The 20089-nt window shown below is 41.5% G+C and overlaps 1 protein-coding gene across 2 annotated transcripts in view; it reads left to right on the forward strand.

The window, feature by feature from the left end:
- Positions 1–270: 270 nt before the first annotated feature.
- RNF144B (ring finger protein 144B) overlaps positions 271–20089 on the forward strand; it is a 95736-nt gene continuing 75917 nt past the window's right edge. The window contains exons 1-2 of one of the 2 annotated variants that reach the window (XM_023737489.1): positions 271–521; positions 16653–16680. The gene's annotated coding sequence lies outside the window, so the exon portion shown is untranslated. The remainder of the gene's footprint in view (positions 522–16652; positions 16681–20089) is intronic. The other variant, XM_004382987.2, reaches the window with a different exon arrangement.

Here is a 20089-nt window from a genome sequence, read left to right on the forward strand (position 1 = left end):
AGAGTTTCCAAGGCTGAAATCTTTACCGAGGCAGATCGCCAGGTCTTTCTCCCGCGGAGCAGCTGGTGGTTTGGAAGCCCCGACTCTCCCAGGAGAACACGGGAGAAACCCTGACAAACAGGGCGGAGGCGGGAGGGCTGCGTGGCCCCCGCGCCGGCCGGTTCCGACAGGCTAAAGGCCATCATCACCTGCAGCTGAAGGGCGACCCAGCTGGGAAGTAGGAAGTGCCGCGCCTGAGCTTCCTGTCCCAGTAGGCGCGCGGCTGGGGCGGGCGCTGCGGGCTGGAGCCCTGCCGCGCTCGGCCAGGCTGGGGCGTCGCGCGCGGCTGCTCCTGCGGCCGGTCGTCGGCCGGCACGGGTGCTGGGGGCCCTGCGGTGTCAGGCTCTCAGCGCAGAGCACGCAGGAGGAGGAGGCAGACGATGAGACAGTTCTCCCTCCTGGGAGCAGGAGCAGCGGGAGCCAGCCTGGAGGGAGGCGAGTGAGACGCCCAGAGCTGGGAGCCACCGAGCTCCCCTGCCGAGGTAGGTGTAGGAGCTTTCTCAGTGCTGCAGGCTTGAAAGGCAGGAGTGGTGCTTAACTAAGAAAAGAGAAAAAGGCTGAAGACAGTGAACTGTGTGACACCTTGGTTTTCAAGCCTTCTTTTATGCCTCCACTGCTTAAACCTTCCCGAACTGAGTGAATGCTGAATGCCTTAAACACCTGTTAACTTTTTAAAATAGGTGTTTTCTTAAAGGTTAAAAAAAAAAAAAAAAGTTTAATTTGTAGTCAGACAGGAGCCCTGGTGGTGCCAGTAATTAGAAGCTCGGCTGCTAAGCAAAAGGTCAGCAGTTCGACTCCACCAGCCGCTCCTTGGAAACTCTATGGGGCAGTTCTACTCTGTCCTGTAGGGTCGCTAGGAATCGACTGGATGGCAATGGGGTTTTTTCTTTTTTTTTATTGGTTTGGTAATCATTCTCTACAGAATGTGTCATAAAATTTAAGATTAAGATTAAAAGCTTCCTGTGTTTTAAGAGGAGACCAGAAGTTGACACATTCTTGGATGTTTACCCTCTGTTATTTGGAATTGCATGCCAATATGTTGACATACAGAGCTATGAATAAGATGTTATACTAACCGTGGGATCATGGCCATATCATTATGGTATTATTTTATCAGATAATTGCTCATAAAACAGACTGAAACTCTGATCGTGTACTGCAGTTCTCAAGTTAAAATAAAACTGCTTACAAGCTTCCTGTTTCACACGGAAAAGGTGTCTTTTGCTCAGCCGTTCAGAGCACCCTTTGCTTTTCTCACTAGTTGCAGGGATTCTGCCGATTGTCTACTCCTGATGCACAGATTCCCACGTTCTCAGAAGTCAATCCCCCTTTCTGTGAAAATGCTCCCTTTCTTGGTGCTTCTACCATCGTCTCTCACTGTCTTACTTCTTTCTGCCACGCAGATCAAAACGTTAGCTGAGCCCCCTAATGGGCTTCTCAGTATTCTTCTCCTTTGGCATTTCTGGGTGTTTATTGAAACACCGAGGTGCGCATTAAAGGACATCACCAACATTCTTGAAACAGCAGATTGGGGTGTCTAGGTCCCCGAGCAAAGGGAACTGAACTTTGAAATGACTCAGTTCTTAGGGTGTGGGTAAGAGGCAGAAGGAACGCAGCCAGTCCTAACTGAGTAGCTGGCTAACTGGAGTCTCTGGCTGCTGCAGAAATTTCACTAAAACAAGCCTCCTTGTCCCTGGTCCCTTTCCGCATCTCATTCCTCTGCTGGTTCCTCTTTCTTCTTCCTCTGCCCCTTCCTTCCCAACTCTGGTTCTTTCCATGGGTGGCATTCCCTTAAGTTATTTCTAAAACTGTCTTGAGAAGGAGGAGAGGGGGAGGAGGAAGAGAAACCTGTAGCAGATCCACAAAGCGATGTGGAGGTAATTAGGAAATTCAGAACCACTGTTCCCCACCAGCCCTGCCCTGCCCTGCCCTTACACACCTCTGACTGGCATCTTCGTCTTTGTGGTGGGCACACCAATTTAGAAAAATAATGACGTGCAGGAAGAGAAGAAATTCTTTCAAAAGTCTGAGTAACTGAAACCGTCCTGATGAGTAAACAAATCCAAGGTAAATCTGTATAGTGAATGTAAAAAAGATGTCAAATAGCAGAATCAGGTTATTATTTTTTTTAATTTAAGACAAACAAAAACACTCAACCAAAAAACCTCGTAGCAATCACCCTAGATAACTATTGTGCTGGAAGTGAGGGTTTGAATGTGGTCAAACCCGGTCCATTTACCCAGCGCTTTACAAATATTTACAGCCGTCTGTGCCAGATATCTTTGTGCTGACCCGAGAGAACATTCTCCACATTCAAAAGCCCTGTTCTCATGAATGGCTTTAGTTCACTGGCGATTTAAAGGCATCCAGGCTTCCAAACTAGGTCAACTTAAGAAATATTTTTTTTAAATATTCAGTTTTTGGGTTTCAAATTATGAACCAGGTTTTAGGGGCCAAACTGGACAGCAGAGAGAAAAGTATGCTCTCTGCTCTCTCTGGAAAAAAAAAAAGCTTGTGTTATCTATATAGTAAGACCTCTATGAGTCGGAACGGACTCGATGGCAATGGGACTTTTTTTTGGTTTTAAGACCGTTTAGCTTTCTGGAAAATATGTTTCTCAATAATATGAATACTTTTCAGCTGAGAAAGTATAGTGAATCTTTACTTCTTGAAAAGTGGTTTCAGTACTTGAGATGCTTAGAAACATTTCTCTGTAGTGTTTCTGCTAATCCTGATTTCTGTGTTACCTGTGGCCTTGACTCATGACATTACTTTCTTGTTCAGTGAGGCCCTTGATGTTTGAAATCTGCAGTTTGAGGTAGAGGTCAGGAATCATGCTGAACCCAGATGTTGGTGGATGAACAAAGTCCGAACAGTTTTGGGACTAAACCGACTTTGTACGACTGATTATTTTGGATATGGAAAGGGGCCAAGCTGCCGCAGAAGTCACGTTTCCACTTTGCACTTCAGGGAGTAAGTGTCTTACAGACACTGCTTCCAAGTATGTTAGGCATTTTTTAGGCTCGCCTGTGGGGTCGCTATGAGTAGGAATCGACTCAAGGGTAGTAGGTATGTTTGTTTTTATAGACTCACTGCTATGAGTCAAAATCAACTTGTCGGCAGTGGTTTTTTTGTTTTTTGTTCTTGTTTTTCGGCCTTAATTTATAGAAACTCCTTTGTCAGCCACAGCAGATCATCAGTATCACTTCTGAGTCACTGGAAGGGAATAGAGACAAGAACCATGTCCGTAATATTTTCTCTCCTCCGTGTACGTTCAGAAAAGTTATTCGCTGTACTGTTGGGTGACTACTATTTGCTAGACAAATGGTTAATCCTCTCGGCTGCTCACAGAACGATTAGAGGTTCAAGTCTGCACACCGGCACCTCAGAAGAAAGGCCTGGTGATCTACTTCCAAAAAATTAGTCATCGAACACCTTATGGAGCACAGTTCTACCCCAGCACACACGGAGCTGCCATGAGTCGGAGTGGGCTTGGCAGCAGTTGGTGGCTGGTTGCCCCAGATGCCAAGGAAAGAAAGATGTGTAAGATGTGCTTCTGTCCTGAAGGAATTCACTGAAGCTTGGAAGTGGCTTTGGACTAGAATGGTAATCCTCCATCTATGTTGTTTTACCAGAGTGTGAAAAATATCATCTTGATCTATGTTTTTTTGGGGGTCATGTTTCGCTGATGTCAGCTAAGCATCAAGTAACTTTGAAAAGCCGCAACAACACCCAAGTTATGGTGGTTTTTTTGCATCTTTAGGTGTATGTGGAAGGTCTTGGACTAGCTTTTTTTTTTTTTAAGCTTTGTCCATTTTGTATTTACTTGGTCAATGAGTACTTCTAAGCACAGTGCATCATACTGTAGTACTTATTAAAAAGGGACAAAAATTGACTGAGGTGTAACTGATTCTGCAGCATGGAATGCTACTCTATGATCGGATGCCTTTCTTCAATGAAAAAGCAACTACTGAAGTGAAATACGCTTCTCTTACTCATAGAGATGCTTCTGATCACATGGCTTGTGGTATCTGTTAACGTATTTTGAAAGCCGTATCTGGTCAGTCTCTAATTTCTCTGCAGTCATGAGTTTGGTTCTTTGTCTCTTTTGGGAAGATATAACAAGACACCTCAGTTCTTTCTTTTCTGATCTTGCAGCTGAAGCTATACACCCACAAATTGCCCTGCGTGTGATTCTGTGAAACCACCTGTTGACACCCTCCTCAGCTTGTCTCCCCTTTATAGTGAGGGACAGGGTTTAATCCTGTTTACAGCCTTACCACCTCGCGTGTGTAGATTAGGTACTTTGTGGGCTGACTTTGTGTCTTGCATTATGGATTCCTGTTGTAAGAAATCGATTTGGCAAAGACATACACAAATGGGCACCCTGCACCTCACTTAGCGTAGGATCCAGGAGACTGCTCTTCCTAGCTGGTTTTAAATCTGTTTCTAATTACAATTTCTGTGTGACACTTTTAACTTTCACAGGAAGTGGTAATATTTACACGTTTGTAGTCGTTTGGAGAAGGAAATGGAGTCAGGTATTTGTGTTTTAGTGACTGTAGTCTCCTGATAATGTCATGACCCAGGAAATATCCCGACTCTTGTTCTAAGTGGCTTCTCCTTGATTTAATGACATCGTTCCTGACCTGCTTCTGAGCTTTGTTGTGATGCCAGGCCGGGGGAAGAAAATTATTCGGCAGGGCTGTATGAATAATTGTGGGAGGCAGGGAAACCACTGATTAAAAGCCGGGTGAGCAGGCACATAGGGGAGCTGTTGAGGAGGGAGCTGGCGTGATGAATGTGAGATTACCATGCCAGAAACATCATCATCGAACTATTATTCACATAGTCACTCCTACCTTCCTGGATAAGTTTATACAGTATTGTTGGGAAAGCTGGGAAGGGATTTCCACCTCTTGAGTCTTACCTTGTAGTAGTAATGGGAACATGGAAAGAAGGCAAGAAAAAAAAAAATCTCCTTTCTAGGAAAAGAAATAGCATTTTGCAAGTGTTAAAGCTTGACATGCTAGGTGATTTTTTTTTCTAAATTTAATGTAAAATTGTGTTAGTACGAACTGTATAACTGTATATATGCGCTATAGGGTTTAGAATTAGCTTATCACAATGCCATGTACTTTGCTGGCCATGCTCTCGTTTCTCCCCCAGTGTGTACTTTGTGTCCCTAAGTGTGCAGACAGTTAATGCACTTAGTTGCTAACCGGAAGGTTGGAGATGCAAGTCCACCCAGAGGCACCTTGGAAGCAAGGCCTGGTGATCTACTTCCATAAGATTACACCCATTGAAAACCCTACAGAGCACAGTTCTACTCTGACACACATGAGGTGGCCATGAGTTGGAATTGACCTGACAACAACTGGTATATAGCTTGTAGGAAAAAAATAAGATAAAAATGAGATTTTATTAAAATAGTTGTGACAGACTTTATTGATAACCTAATTTCAGTTAGCAAAGAGACTGTTTAGAAACAGTTCTTGCTAATATTTAAGGTGTTCCTTCTAATGGAGTATCTTTCTTTTTCACCCACAAAAGGTTCCCTGTTGCCATCGAGTCAGTTTCGACTTATAGCTACCCTGTAGATCGGAGTAGAAGTCCCCCATCGGGTTTCCAAGGCTGTAATCTTTACGGAAGCAGACTGTCACATCTTTCTTCCACAGAGTGGCTGGCGGGTTCGAATCACCAATCTCGGTTAGCAGCTGAGCGCTTTAACCATTGTGCTGTCAAAAACCAAAAAACCAAACCTGTTGCGTCAAGTTGATTCTAACTCATAGGGACCCTATAGGACAGAGTGGAACTTCCCCATAAAGTTTCTGAGGAGTGGCTGGTGGATTTGAACTGCCTACCTTTTGATTAGTAGCTGAGCTCTTAACCATTGTGCCACCAGTGCTCATTACAAAAAGGTTAATAGGGATATATTTACCTATCAGTTCCATTTTTAGAATATAATTGTCTCCAGGTTACAAAGTTATAATCTTATTGCCACCCTAGACACTCCTGAGAGGCAGATATTAAAATGAAGGCATTATATAGACTGATGTGTTCTTTCATTTCTTGGTTACTTCTGAATCAAACTGAAGAGTGGAGAGAACAGACTCTCCATTTCCTATTAGTTGAGGGACAATGAGATAACAGACTCTCCATTTCCTATTACTTGAGGGACAGTGAGATAACAGTGTTTTACAACACTGTTACCTCACAAAGCCGAGTAGGTGGATATCTACCTCCATCACATCTAAGGATTAAATATTTTTTGTTGTGTTTATGCTAGGGAATGTTTCCTAATCTATTTTATTAAAAAAACAAACAAACTAATGACATTGTCCTAGGTGTGACCCACTGTGTATGTACCATCAGATACTCGTTGGTCTTGAACATTATTTTTAAAAATAATTAAACAGATACAAAATATACTTGACTAATTATATTTCTCTGATTGCTAGTGAGGCTGCATGTGTTCCCATTTGTCCAGGCCCCCTTACAGCACTGATTAGAACTGTTTTTCTGATATTACTGCATGTGTATTGGTTCATCGAGTTCATGAATGGCCAGAGAGCTGGTCAGAGACGAGGTCTGGGGCTCTACCATGAGTCCTTGCCTCCCTCAACACCAGCACTCATTGCCCTTGCTACTGCTACCAGCCAGCAGGTCCGTCTTCCATCCCCAACTGTATTTGGCATGGAATTGCAGCAAATGGCTGTACACGTGGGTCCAGATTATTAAAGACTTCTTTAACTCGAGTCTGGTATTTTTGAGAATATTCAGTTGGAAATTTGCAATATTTTAACAAGACAATTTGTACAATGTGTGGATCAACCTGAACAATGTGAGGGATAGACAATGGCCTTCCAGTAACAATCTCATAAGGAGAAAGTGTATGAGAACCAAAATGGGGTAGATCTTAGGTTTAAAAGGAACTAAAAGAAGGACTTTAGTCCAAGGTAAGTTTAAGGACTTGCTTAGCTTAACTAACTGATTCTTAATTATTCCATTAGTTCTTTCAATGAGACCTGAGAATTGAGGGTGACGGGGCAGTGCAGCCACTGATAAATGGGGAAGATGTGGCAAATTTCCTTAATAACTTGTCCAGTAAAATGAGTGCCTTGACTGCCCCAAGATAGTATTATGTTTTCAAGTGATTTCTTAGCCACAAAAGTAGCAGCAGCCTGTTTACAAGGGAATGCTTCTACGCAGTGTGAGAAGCGAGATTATTACAAGTACGTATTTAAAGCCATTTGAGGGTGGTAACTGTATGAAATCAGTTAGCCATTCTAGCATTGGGCTGGAAGGCAAAGGGTAGCATCCAGCAGGAGCTTTGAGGTGTTTTCCTGTGTGGTGGCAGGATCATGCAGAGCAGTGGGAAGTTACATGCTCTGCGGCTTCAAAGAATTTTCTCCACCAAACTTTTTTAAGATTTCAATCATTTTATTTCTGCCTAGATGAGATTGTTTATGTAATGCCTGCATCATGGGAACATGTAAATGTTTAGGCAGGACTAATTTCTATTAGGGCCTTTCCATAAATTAGTATCAGGATCCTGGCAACAGCCCTCTTTTTTCCATTTTTCTCCTTTGTTAGCCAAAGCCAATTGTTGATCTTTTCATGATACTTTGGGTTTAAGTCAAATGAGTTATAATTATTCATAAATAAGTCAGGATAATCACTGTCATCAGTTCTCATACGAGCAGAGACAAGTAGAGAAGCTATTTGTTTAGGGTTTGTTTATATAATTTAGGATGCTCTTTTCTGAATTTTTGCCCTCTGAGATCTTTGGCATGGGGCGCATTAGGAAAGAACTTGTTCTATAGGTTCAAAAGATTTTTCATTCCACCAGTATTTTTCCAAGATACGTAACATTTTTATTTTCCCTGATTGTACAGGTAAATGGAGTTTCTGAACTATAGGAAGATGTAAGGATTTTGGATAAACAACTTTTCCATTAGGTCCAACCCACAAATTATTGGTTGGGTCCTGGTAGCATCTTACTCTCTTCCAACTTATTAATCCAGCTCAAAGGACTGCATGTTGGTGTTGTTCAAGCAGCCTTGGTATTATAAGGAGGAAGTTAGAGGTTTTTGTGGACAAATAAGAATAATCCTTAGCTTGACCTCTTGGAGGAGTTATGAAGCCCTGAGAAATATTTTTATCAGGAATTTCCTATTTTAAATTATCCATCTTTTTGAAAAAATTTATTGTGTGTTCTACAGTAGCTTAAGGTATTCTCCACCAGTATTTTTGCTAAGTAGTAAACATGTCATACCCCTCTAAAGTAAGTGTTCATAGTAAGTTTCAGTTAAGGGGTAATGTACATATTCTGGCAAAACAATTTTATTGTTAGGTCCAATCCAGAGCTTTGTTCTTGGATCTTTGTGGCAACCTTCAGATTTCCATTTTGTAATTTTCATCTAAAGGAGTGGTTTGTAGATGGAAGAAAAGTATTTCCAGAGCATTATGAAGCACAGATTTTTCAGTGAAAAGATTAAAGGGATGAGGTTCTAAGAGAGCAAGGGTTGGAAAGGTTTGGGAGGCAGCCTGTTTAGCAGCTGCATCAGCTAGATTATTTCCTCGGATTTCCTTGGTTTGAGGAACTCCTGTTTAGGTTGATGTACTGAGACTTTTATGACTGAAATTTCAGAAGGGAGGAAAAAGGCATCCAGTAACTCTGTTATTAAGATGCCATTTTTAGTAGTGGACCTATAAACCAAAAAACTAAACCTGTTGTCATCCAGTCGATTCCAACTCTTAGTGACCCTAGAGAACAGAGTAGAACTGCCCAATAGTGTTTCCAAGGAGTGCCTGGTGGATTCAAACTGCTGACCTTTTGGTTAGCAGCTGTAGCTCTTAACCACTATGCCACAGGGTTTCCTAGATGAGGTCAAATATCCTTTTTGTCTCCAAAGCCTGCCAAATCATGAACTAATCCAACTGCTTAACAAGGATCTGTGAAAATATTCACAGATTTTCCAAATGCAATTTTACAGGCTTTGGTTAAGGCTATTACTTCAGCTTGATGGGCTGAAGAGGCTCCTGGAAGAGGTTGACTGAAAACACTTCTGTAGAGGTGGTGACTGCGTATCCAGCCTGATATGGACTAGAAGGATGAGGTTGTAAATAAGAGCCATCAATGAACAGAGTTGCTAAGGGGAGTTTCTTTCAGGTCCTTCTGGGGAATTCTTAATTGTTTAGTTAGGCTCAAGCAGTCATGTTTTGAGTATTCTTCTTCTTCTAAGATGGGAAGGAGGTAGCAGGATTTAAGTGAGTTACAGTGTGAAGTTTAATATTGGTTGCAGCCAGAAGAAGATTTCATAGGAGGTGAGTCTGCTGGCAGACAAATGCTCTGTACCTGTGGAGTTTAGTAAAGCAGACACAGCATGTTGTACATAAACATATAAAAAGTTTTCAAGGACTACATTTGCAGTAGATTCCACAAGTTTAGCTATTGGCAGCCACAGCCAAAAGGGAGAGTAACCTCTTGCGACTGGGTCAAGCTGAAGACTTTTATAGCCTACAGGCCTATGTTGACCACTGTGCTTTTGAGCTAGTAGCCCTAATACATTTTCATTTATTTTTTGTACAAATAGTGAAAAATCTAAGTGGTAATTTGGGAAACCTATAACTGAAGCAGAGGTTAAAGCACCTTGACGCAGTGGTTAAGCATTTGGGTGCTAAGCAAAAGGTTGGCAGTTCAAATCCACCAGCCACTTCTTGGACACCCTGTGGGGGCAGTTCTGCTCTGTCCTATAGGGTTGCTATGAGTTGGAATTAACGCGACGGCAATGGGTTTGTTTGTTTTTTATTGTTTGGTAATCTGCTGGAATAAGTTGAATTGAGTCTGGTTCATCATTCTTTAAGTGTTTATATAAGGGCTGAGCCAGCAAAGAAAAAAATTAGGGATCCAAGTTTGGCAATAACTACATAGGCCAAGGAACCCACGAGTTGCTTTTTTGTTTTGGGAATTGGGTAGGCAAAAATAGCTTCTTTTCTTTTGGGGTCAATGGAAAAACCTTGGGCAGAGATTAAATGGCCCAAGAATTTGACCATGAGTTCGGAAAGTTGTAATTTATCTTTAGATACTTTGTGTCCCCCTCTGGCCAAATGTTTAAGTAAAATTGAACTGTCCTCTAAACAAGCTTCTTTAGATGATGAGCACACAAGTAAATCGTCTACATATTGGAGTAAAGTAGAATTATGGGTGTGATGGTTAAGATTGTAAAGGCTGTAGATCGACAAGTAAAACTTGGGAAAAGTAGATGGGCGATTCAGTGAATCCCTGAGGCATCACAGTCCAGGTGAATTCTTGACCTTCCCAAGTGAAGGCAAATAGGTATTGACTGTCTGCATGTACAGGAATACTGAAAAAGGCACTGCAAAGGTCTACAACAGTGAAATGTGTAGTTTCAGGTGGAACTCTCAACAATAATAAATGAAGATTTGGAACCACTGGAAATCTGTGAATGACTTTCTGGTTAATTAAATGGAGGTCCTGAACAAACCTCCAGACTCGGTTATTGGGTTTTTTGACAGGAAGGACTTAGGTATCACAAAGGATAGTACAAGGAATTATAAGACCATTAGATAAGAAATCCCGTATTATGGGTGCAAGGCCCCCTTTAGCTTCCTGTTTTAAGGGATATTGTTGAATTTTTGGCAGGAGTTTGGAAGAATCAACCTGAATTTTATTTTATTTTTTATTGTACTTTAGATGAAGGTTTACAGAACAAATAGTTTCTCATTAAACGTTAGTACACATACTGTTTTATGACATTGGTTAACAACCCCACGACATGTCAGCACTGTCCCTTCTCAAACATGGGTTCCCTATTACCAGCTTTCCTGTACCTTCCTGCCTTCTAGTCCTTGTCCCTGGACTGTTGTGCCCCATTAGTCTCATTTTGTTTTATGGGGCTGTCTAATCTTTGGCTGAACGGTGAACCTCAGGAGTGACTTCATTACTGAGCTAAAAGGGTGTCTGGGGACCATACTCTCAGGGTTTCTCCAGTCTCTGTTAGGCCAGTAAGTCTGGTCTTTTTTTGTAGAGCTAGAATTTTGTTCTACATTTTTCTCCAGCTCTGTCCAGGACCCTCTGTTGTGATCCTGGCCAGATCAGTCAGTGGTGGTAGCCAAGCACCATCTAGTTGTACTGGACTCAGTCTGTGGAGGCCGTGTCAACCTGAATTTTAATTGGTCCAGCAGATAAGACTCTGCCTACATCGGTGGATGTGGTAGCCCATAAAGTATTAGGGACTGGAGAAAGATCTCCCTGTAGTGGAGGTTTAGGTGAACTACAATTTGTTATGGACAAATTTAATGCCTGTGTATGGCAAATGATTTCTTCATTAGTTTATGAATTGTTCATCATTCTTGGGTAGGCTTTATAAGACTTCACTCTTATCTTTAAATTGTAGATGGCAATTCCATTTAGATAGAAGGTCTCTCCCTAGTAAATCAACAAGGGTATCAGGATTTAAAAGGAAAGGATGCAAATCCTCAATAAGTCTTAAAGATAGTGGTACACGTTGTGGATGATAGATATAAAGTTTGTGGTTTATGGGTAACCCCAACAATTTTTGTAATTTGCGTACTCCAGGGTAGAGACTTTTGTAAACATGTGGGGTTAATAGCAGATAAAGTAGTTCCGGTATCAATTAAAAATGTACAGTTAACAGTTAAAACAGTTTCACCTTGAGAGGTCAGAGTTACTACAGGAAATGCTCTTTATATACCCCAGAGACTCTTCATGCAAGTTTTGGTTTGGGAGGCATATATTGAGATGTCTTTTGTTTATTTTTAAGTTTAAAACATTCATTTTTCCAGTGACCTGGTTTCTTGCAATAATGGCATTCTTTTTAAAAATTACTATTATTAGGGGATCCAGGTGTTGATTGATTGGACTTCCCCTTTTGTTCAGCGCTTTGCAGCTGCTGTAATTGTAAGGGCATTAATTTATTTTGGTTTGTTTTGATCTTTAATTTTTGGGTTTGCTTTTCTTGCTCTGTATCCTTAGCTTGTTGTTCAAAAGTCTGAGATAGTTTATGAGCTAAGTTACTGAGATCAGTAGTAGCAGCTGTTTCCCAGTTCAAATTATGCCTCTTCACCAGATTGGATATATTAGGGTCTAATCCATTAAGAAAAAGTGAGTTGATGATGATCATATGTAGGTTTGGTAGAGGATATTTCTACATATGTATGTGTATGTCCTGAGAGATATCCATGTATATAGTACAGCACACAGGGGGCAAAGTTATGAAAACTCCTCAGCCATAATGAAGCACCTTGAGGGACTGCATCACTCTAGCTTGAGGGCTTAGGACCATAGTCTTGGGGAACATCTAGATCAGTTGGTATAATGTAGTCCATAAAGACAATGTTCTACATCCTACTTCGGTGAGTAGTGACTGGGGTCTTAAAAGCTTGTGAGCAGCTGTCTAAGACACAACTATTGATCTCTTCCTGTCCGGAGCAAAGGAGACTAAAGAAAATCAAAGACTCAAGGAAATAATTAGTGCAAAGGACTAACAGACCACATGAATCACAGCCTCCACTAGATTGAAACTAGAAGAACTCCATGGTGCTTGGCTACCACTACTGACCACTCTGATCGGGATCACAATAGAAGATCCTGGATATAGTGGGAGAAAAAACATAGAACAAAACTCAAATTTATAAAAAAGACTAGACTTACTGTTCTTATAGAGACTGGTGGAACCCCTGAGACTATGGCCCTTAGGCAACCTTCACATCTGGAACTGAACCCACTCCCAGAAATCACCTTTCAGCCAAACAATAGACAAGCCTATAAAGTGAAGAATAACACCTGTGAGGGATGTGTGCTCCTCAGATCAACCATGTGAGATCAAAAGAGCAACGTTTTCCAAAAAACAAGGTTCAGAAGGCAGGAAGGGGCAGAAAAGATGGGCAAATGGAAACAGGGAACCAAGGAGGAAGTGGGTAGAGCTGTCACACTGAGGGGATTGCAGCTAATGTCACCAAACAAAATGTGTTGAATGAGAAACTAATTTGCTGTGTAAACTTTCACCAAACCACAATAAAATGTTCAGAAAAGAGACAAAGAGTTGAAAGCCATTTCATTACTGTCATATTATAGGGACATTGGAGAATGTTCAGTGAAGAGCTTGGTTAATCTGTTCCAGTAATTATGAATTCCTTCACTCTTTTCTTGTCTACAAGTGTGGACTTTTGCCATATCTGTTTTTCCAGGAAAGACGTTAGGAATAGCTTTTAACAGCCCATCATACATGTCCCTAGCTTCATGTAAAAGGTCTTTGGCAGACTGCCCAGATCTGAGAAGCAAGATGCTTCCAGGTAATGCCATCCAGCCTCCTCCATTCATAAGTGGGCTTCCCCTGGACCCATCAACATGTGAATGAATTGGAAAAGGTCCGGTAATGAGCTGATGAGTATAGACAAGGATTCTAAATTCTTCTCTGAATTTTTGAGGGTCTTCTCGATGGTTTGGGAAATCCTTCACTATGTCTCTTAACTCTGCTTTCATCCTAGGGGTGAAACTAACTCCTGGACAATCCCCTGAGTGCTCAGGTGGTTTTATCTTAAAATGCATCTCAGGTACAGGTTTATAGGCAGTGCCTTCCTCATTTGGAAAGAAAGGGAGTTCAGATAGAGAAGTGTCATATAAAGGAAGGGGAGGGTAGAGAGGATTGGGAAATTTAGGTGCTGTAGGGGGAGCAGAGGGGACAGTAGATGACGCCACAGGTATTAGAAATAGAAATAGGGCTCTCAAGTTCTGTCTTCTGTTTGGTTAGATTAGAAACTGTATCTTTTAGTGGTTAGATTAGAAACTATCTTTTAGGCTAGCCACTTTGCTTTTCTAGTTTATTTTAGAAGATTTAATACCAATTAAAATACAAGTTCCATTGGATCTGTTTAATTCTGGAACCCTTCTGTTCTAATTTATTCTGCAAAAAGGATAATTTGGAGATGTCAAAGGACCACCAAAAGAGGCCAGGTATTTTCTAAGCTGTATTTAGTTAGATCATGCCATTGGCTTAAAAAGGAACAAGTAGCAGGACTGTAAAGGAACAAGTAGCAGGACTGTAGTGTTTGCTCATAAATTGTGCAGGAGTCCCTGAGGAGTATTCTGCGTTTTGCATTTGTTGTTACTCATTTCTCTTGTTAGCTAAAAAGTGCATACCAAAACTAGAATCAAAATACCCAAACTTGCAAGTGGAAGATCTAAACCCGAACCTGCAAGCGGACAAGGAGTTTTAGTCAAAGTATCAGAACTTGCAAGCGGAAGATCTTCACCCAAACTTGCAAGTGGATGAACAATTGTCTCTAACAGTCTCCTGGTAGAGGGAGCTCAAAGCTCACATGTAAATGGATTCAAACAGGAGGAAAGGGAAAACAAATCCAGGCCAAATTACGGAAGTAAGCCGATAATAATTTAAAAAGTAAGCCGGTAATAAAACTCAGAGAGTCTCAGATGCAACAAACAGAGCCTCGAAATCTGAGAGGTACTCACCCAGGTGGCTCCAAAAGTCCATGGAAAAAGGAGAGTCCAGTCGACTCAGTTGCATCCAGAGCCTGATTTACTGGCTCTCCAGGTGCCTATGGAGGAAGTCACCTTCTGACCTCACTTTGTAGAGAAAAAACTATTGAAGTTTGTTTAAAAGTAAAAACAAAGGATTTTATTACAGCAAAAAAGCATTTTGTAAAATGAGAAACACAGTTCTGGGAGAAATCCAACAAAGTGTTCAAGAGGACTGTAGTGTTACAGAGGTTAATAAAGGTAAAAACCGCAAACAAGGGGGATACAGCTAGAGTACTTCTGATTGGTTACGATTTATAAAGTTGCAGGTGACAGGGGCTTGGTTGACCACCTTTGTAGGGTTGACCTCCTTTGCAAGAGTGACTCCAGGTGACAGAATTTGGCTGACCATGAGTTTCCTGGAACATTTAAAATATAATTACCTTTAAGTACAGAGTATTGTAAAGGGAGGCAGAAAAACATTTTTAGGAGGCCTTGGGGTAATTGGTTAAGAGCTATGTCTGCTAACCAGAAGGATGGTAGTTCAAATCCACCAGGCGCTCCTTGGAAACTCTATGGGGCAGTTCTACTCTGTCCTATAGGGTTGCTATGAGTTGGAATAGACTCAACAGTAACAGGTTAGGGGTAATTTAGAGCCCTAGTGGCACAGTGGTTGAGTTTGGCTGCTAACCAAAAGGTCGGCAGTTTGAATCTACCAGCTGCTCCTTGGAAACCCTATGGGGCAGTTCTACACTCTCGTATAGGGTTACTATGAGTTGGAATCAGCTACAGCAATGGGTTTGGTCTTTTTGTTTTAGGGGTAATTTGGCTTAGCCACCACAGTCACATGTTTAACACCATGTCTAACACCTGCACAGGCTGAATAATCTCTGCTTAACATTTCTAATCACAAGTTTGTCGTTAAGCAGAGCAGGGTAGGCAAAATTGCATTTCTCTGTAGAATTACTTGTTTCTAGGTCAAAGGTACAGTGGAAAATTTTACAGAGGTGATGTTGTTAGGTGCTGTCAAGTTGGTTCCAACTCATAGTGACCCTGTGTACAATAGAATGAAACCCTGCCCGGTCCTGTGCCATCCTCACATTTGTTGGTATGCTTGAGCCCATTATTGCAGCCACGGTGTCAGTCCATCTTGTTGAGGGTCTTCCTCTGTTTTGCTGGCTCTCTGCTTTACCAAGCATGATGTCCCTTTTCTAGGGACTGATCCCTCCTGATAAGGTATCCACAGTATATGAGATATCATCTCACCATCTTTGCTTCCAAGGAGGTGATAGGCTGCATTCAAAATTATAAAAATGGAGTCAGAACAAGAAAGCATTTGGCCTAGACCTCAGCCAGAAGTTTTAGTCATGTTAACAGCCTTAGTTTTGGAATGCTGTACCTCATGGCTAATGGCTGAAGATGGGCAGCACTTCATAAGACTCAGTACCACCTGAGCCGCTAACCGCTGGTGGTAAGAACATGAACTAAGTACATCATTCATTATGTTGGGCATAAGTGCCAAGGCCAGCACAATCCAATTTTCAGATTTGTTGAGTGCAAGCTGTTACTTCACATGTCTTTCTTAGCTGGAATTGGGAGATCTTTCCTAACAAGGCAGAGATGGGCTCTTTAGATTGCTGTTTCTTTATGCTCTGTTAGTGGGTTGGCTTTCTGAGAATGTTTCTGTTATACAAGGTCACTCAGCAGCCCTACCTCCACCAACACCTACCCTATGAAAAACTTTCCTTCTGCCAGCTCTCTTATTAGTCATACATTGTCTCTCCTGTTCCAGCTACTGCTTAGTCTTGCGTGGGCATGTAAACATTTTGAGTGTATTCATGTGTCTCTTCTCCTTTTGTCCCTTGTTCTTGAGTAACTTAGACTTTCATAGCATAGTCTGGAGTTAAGACCTTTGCATCCATCAGCTTGATTTTTACCTACATTAATCTTCTGTTACATCAGTCGCATATGGTTGACCCATTTTGGTGAGTCAACTGGATATTGTAGTTTTCCATTCCTCTTAGTCTCTTTAGTAGAGTTTTATCAATTTATCTCAATGTTAAAGGTTTTTTTTTTTCTTTTTTTGCAGAATGGTGTGAAAATTCCTAAAAAATTGGGTAAATATCCTAGTAAAATATGATTCTTTCCATTTATGTTATTTTTTTTGCAAGAGAATAATTATTATTACTTTGAATAGTGAAACAAGGCTAAACTACATTAGTGAAAAATACTTTGAAACGTTGGCTCTCCTACCCTCTGCATTTTTTGGAGCAAATTGCATTTTCGAGCCACCAGCAGAATGTGAAAATTCTTACACATCCTGCATTTCCAGCTCAGCTTCTGAAGTATTCCCTTTTTTTTGGCAATTCTAATGAAAACACATAAGGGAAAAACTGACTTCCCTATCAAATGGTGCTTGCTTCTTCTCATACAATGAACACTTGTAGTGCAGGAGACACTCATAGAATAGGTAGGAGGCTGGTTCTCCTTTCCTGGGACATGGGTGTAAAGTCACATTTTAAAGTGGCCTCCATTCCTTGCCTCCCCCAGCAAGTCTGTCCTGTTATATGGTTAAGTATATTCAAGCAGTGATTCCGGGTGGTGCAAACAGTTAAGCGCTCTATTACTAACCAAAAGGTTGATGGTTCAGACCCATCCAGAGGCATCTCAGAAGACAGGCCTGGCCATCTGCTTCTGAGAGATCACAGCCTTGAAAACCCTATGGAGCAGTTCTACTCTGCACACTTGGGGTTGCTGTGAATTGATATTTATTGATGGCAATCAACAACAGCATATTTAAGCAAGTAATATTCTTGCAATTTGGGTGGAGTCTGATTATGCATTTCTCACCCTGCCATCAACCTTAAAAAGTTTAGACCTGAAAACAGCAGTTGTGTTTCTCTTCTTCCCAGCCTATCCTTTGTATTCTCTGCCAGAATTCTTCCTATGGTGTTTTTGACACCGAGTGAGAGGCATGCTCACATCTGTAATAAGTGGAAAAGCAATTCTAATTGTTACCTTTTAAAATAACTGGGTGACTTTAAAAGGTAAAAAAAAAAGCCTGAACCCTTTACCATCAAGTCAGTTCCAACTCATGACGACCCCATGTGTTACAGAGTAGAGTTTTCTTGGCTATAATCTTTATGGAAGCAGATCCTCAGGACTTTCTTCAGCAGCACCTCTAAGTGGACTCAAATTGCCAACTTTTAGGTTAGTAGGTGAGCTCAAACCTTTTGCGCCACCCAGGGACCTTTTGAAATAGGGTGCCTAATTCGTCACTTTCTTATTTTAGGAAAAAACGTGAGGTATGAGGCAAACTAAGTGAAGCAAGCCTTCGAGAGTGAGTTACCGTCTCTCTGGAAGGAAGACGTATTCTAAGAGTTGGAGGGGCATGGGAGTGAGTTGTCAGTGTACCTGCAAAGGTGTGGCTCAGTCAGAGGGACAGGAGGGGCTGTGAGCTGTCATCAGCCCCGCTGTGGACAGCCCTTCGGGGCTTCCTGCCATGGACTAAGAAGTTTGGGTAGAGGGGCTGGGTTTCTACCGTTGGTGGTTTCATGTTGTAGAGACCTGGTCAGTCTCACTGATTGGTTAATTTTATTGTGGTAAATATATAGCAGAATTTCTGCCGTTTTAGTCATTTTCAAGTGTACAATTCAGTGACATTAATTACATTTACCATGTTGTGCCACCGTCATCTTTATCCTTTTCCAAAAGTTTTCATCACTCCGGACAGAAACTCAGCACCCCTTCCGGACCTGGAAAATCTTAATAAGACATAAATGAGGAAATACTGGGAAACTTTGGGGACCATTCACAAACATTACCTCTAGTGTGAGGGAATTCTCCAGAGAGCTTCAGGGATCTCCCGTTTACTACTTGATGAGCTTGGTTTCCAGTGAATCAACGGTGAAAGACTTTTTTGTGTGATATCCTTTTTTTTTCACTATATGTCATTCATTTTTAAAACATCCATTGCTCATTTTGCCAAAAGTGAATAACCAAAGGGATGGTTTTCAGACTGTGCGTGGTGAAGCCCTCAGCTTCTGAGATGGTGCCCCGGGGGCAGCTGAGGAGGTCAGGGGAGCCTGACCTGGGGCTTCTACTCCTGCTTCAGGTGGAGCTAGTCGACTTTTTGCTGACGATTCTGTCTTTATAAAATTCCATTGCTTTAACAATGTTCGACAGCCACCACTTTAGGGAATAGATGTCATTGTACACAGAAAAAAGAAATTGCTTTTTTTTGAGGACTCATTTTGGATTGTTCACATCCCAAAGAGATGAGACATGTAATTTCTTCCCTCTGCCCTGCTGAGTCACAAGTACTGCCAGAGTGGAATGCACAGATGATTTTTTTTTTAATAAAATGGATCTCTGCTATGTAAAAGGGTTTTTTTTTTTTTTAACTTTGATTTCATCGCCTATAAATGTGTCAGTCAGGGAACCCTGGTGGTGCAGTGGTTAAGCACTCGGCTGCTAACCAAAAGATCAATGGTTTGAACCTAGCAGCCGCTCTATGAGGGAAAGATGTGGTAGTCGGCATCAGTAAAGCTTACAGCCCTGTAAACCCTATACGGCAGTTCTGCTCTGTCCTATAGGGTTGCTGTGATTCAGAATCGATCCACTGTCAATGGATTAGGCATGTCACTCACAAACTAAGGATTAAAAACTTATGTATGTGGCAGGAGACAACATTATGTTTCAAACCACCTTGATTAACACAATTTCTAGTTTTCCCTTTAAAAAGAAGAGTCTAAGAGGGTTGTTCCATTCTGTCCTCACATCTTTGTTTTTCAAGAGTGTATTAGACATTTGGCCTGTTAACGTCTCTTCTAAAAAAATATTAATTGAGACTGTGAAAAATACTTGGCTTTCTTGAAGAATACGCAGGTCTCAGAGTTCCTGGGTGGTGCAAGTAGTTAATGTGCTCAGCTGCTAACCAAAAGGTTAGAGGTTGGATTCTACCCAGAGGCACCTTGGAAGAAAGAAAGACCTGTCGATCTACTTCTGAAAAATCAGCTGTTGAAAACTCTATCGAACATAGTTCTTTTTTATTTTATTTCTTTTATTGTGTTTTAAGGGAAAGTTTACAGCTCAAGTTAGTTTCTCATACAAAAATTTATACACACATTGTTTTGTGACCCTAGTTGATATCCCTGTAATATGACAGCACACTCCTCCTTTCCACCCCGGATTTCCCGTGTCCATTCAACCAGGTCCTATCCCTTTCTGCCTTCTCATCTTGCCTCCGGACAGGAGCTGCCCATTTAGTCTCGTGTATCTACTTGAACTAAGAGGTAAACTCTTCACGAGTATCATTTTATGTCTTATAGTCCAGTCCAATCTTTGTCTGAAGAATTGGCTTTGGGAATGGTTTTAGTTCCAGGTTGACAGTCTGGGGGCCATGTCTTCTGGGGTCCCTCTAGTCTCAATCAGACCATTAAGTATGGTCTTTTTACTAGAATTTGAGTTCTACACCCCACTTTTCTCCTGCTCCTTCAGGGACTCTCTGTTGTGTTCCCTGTCAGG

The sequence above is a fragment of the Trichechus manatus genome, unplaced genomic scaffold, assembly GCF_000243295.1.
Source record: "Trichechus manatus latirostris isolate Lorelei unplaced genomic scaffold, TriManLat1.0 scaffold00103, whole genome shotgun sequence".
Taxonomy (NCBI): Eukaryota; Metazoa; Chordata; class Mammalia; order Sirenia; family Trichechidae; genus Trichechus; species Trichechus manatus.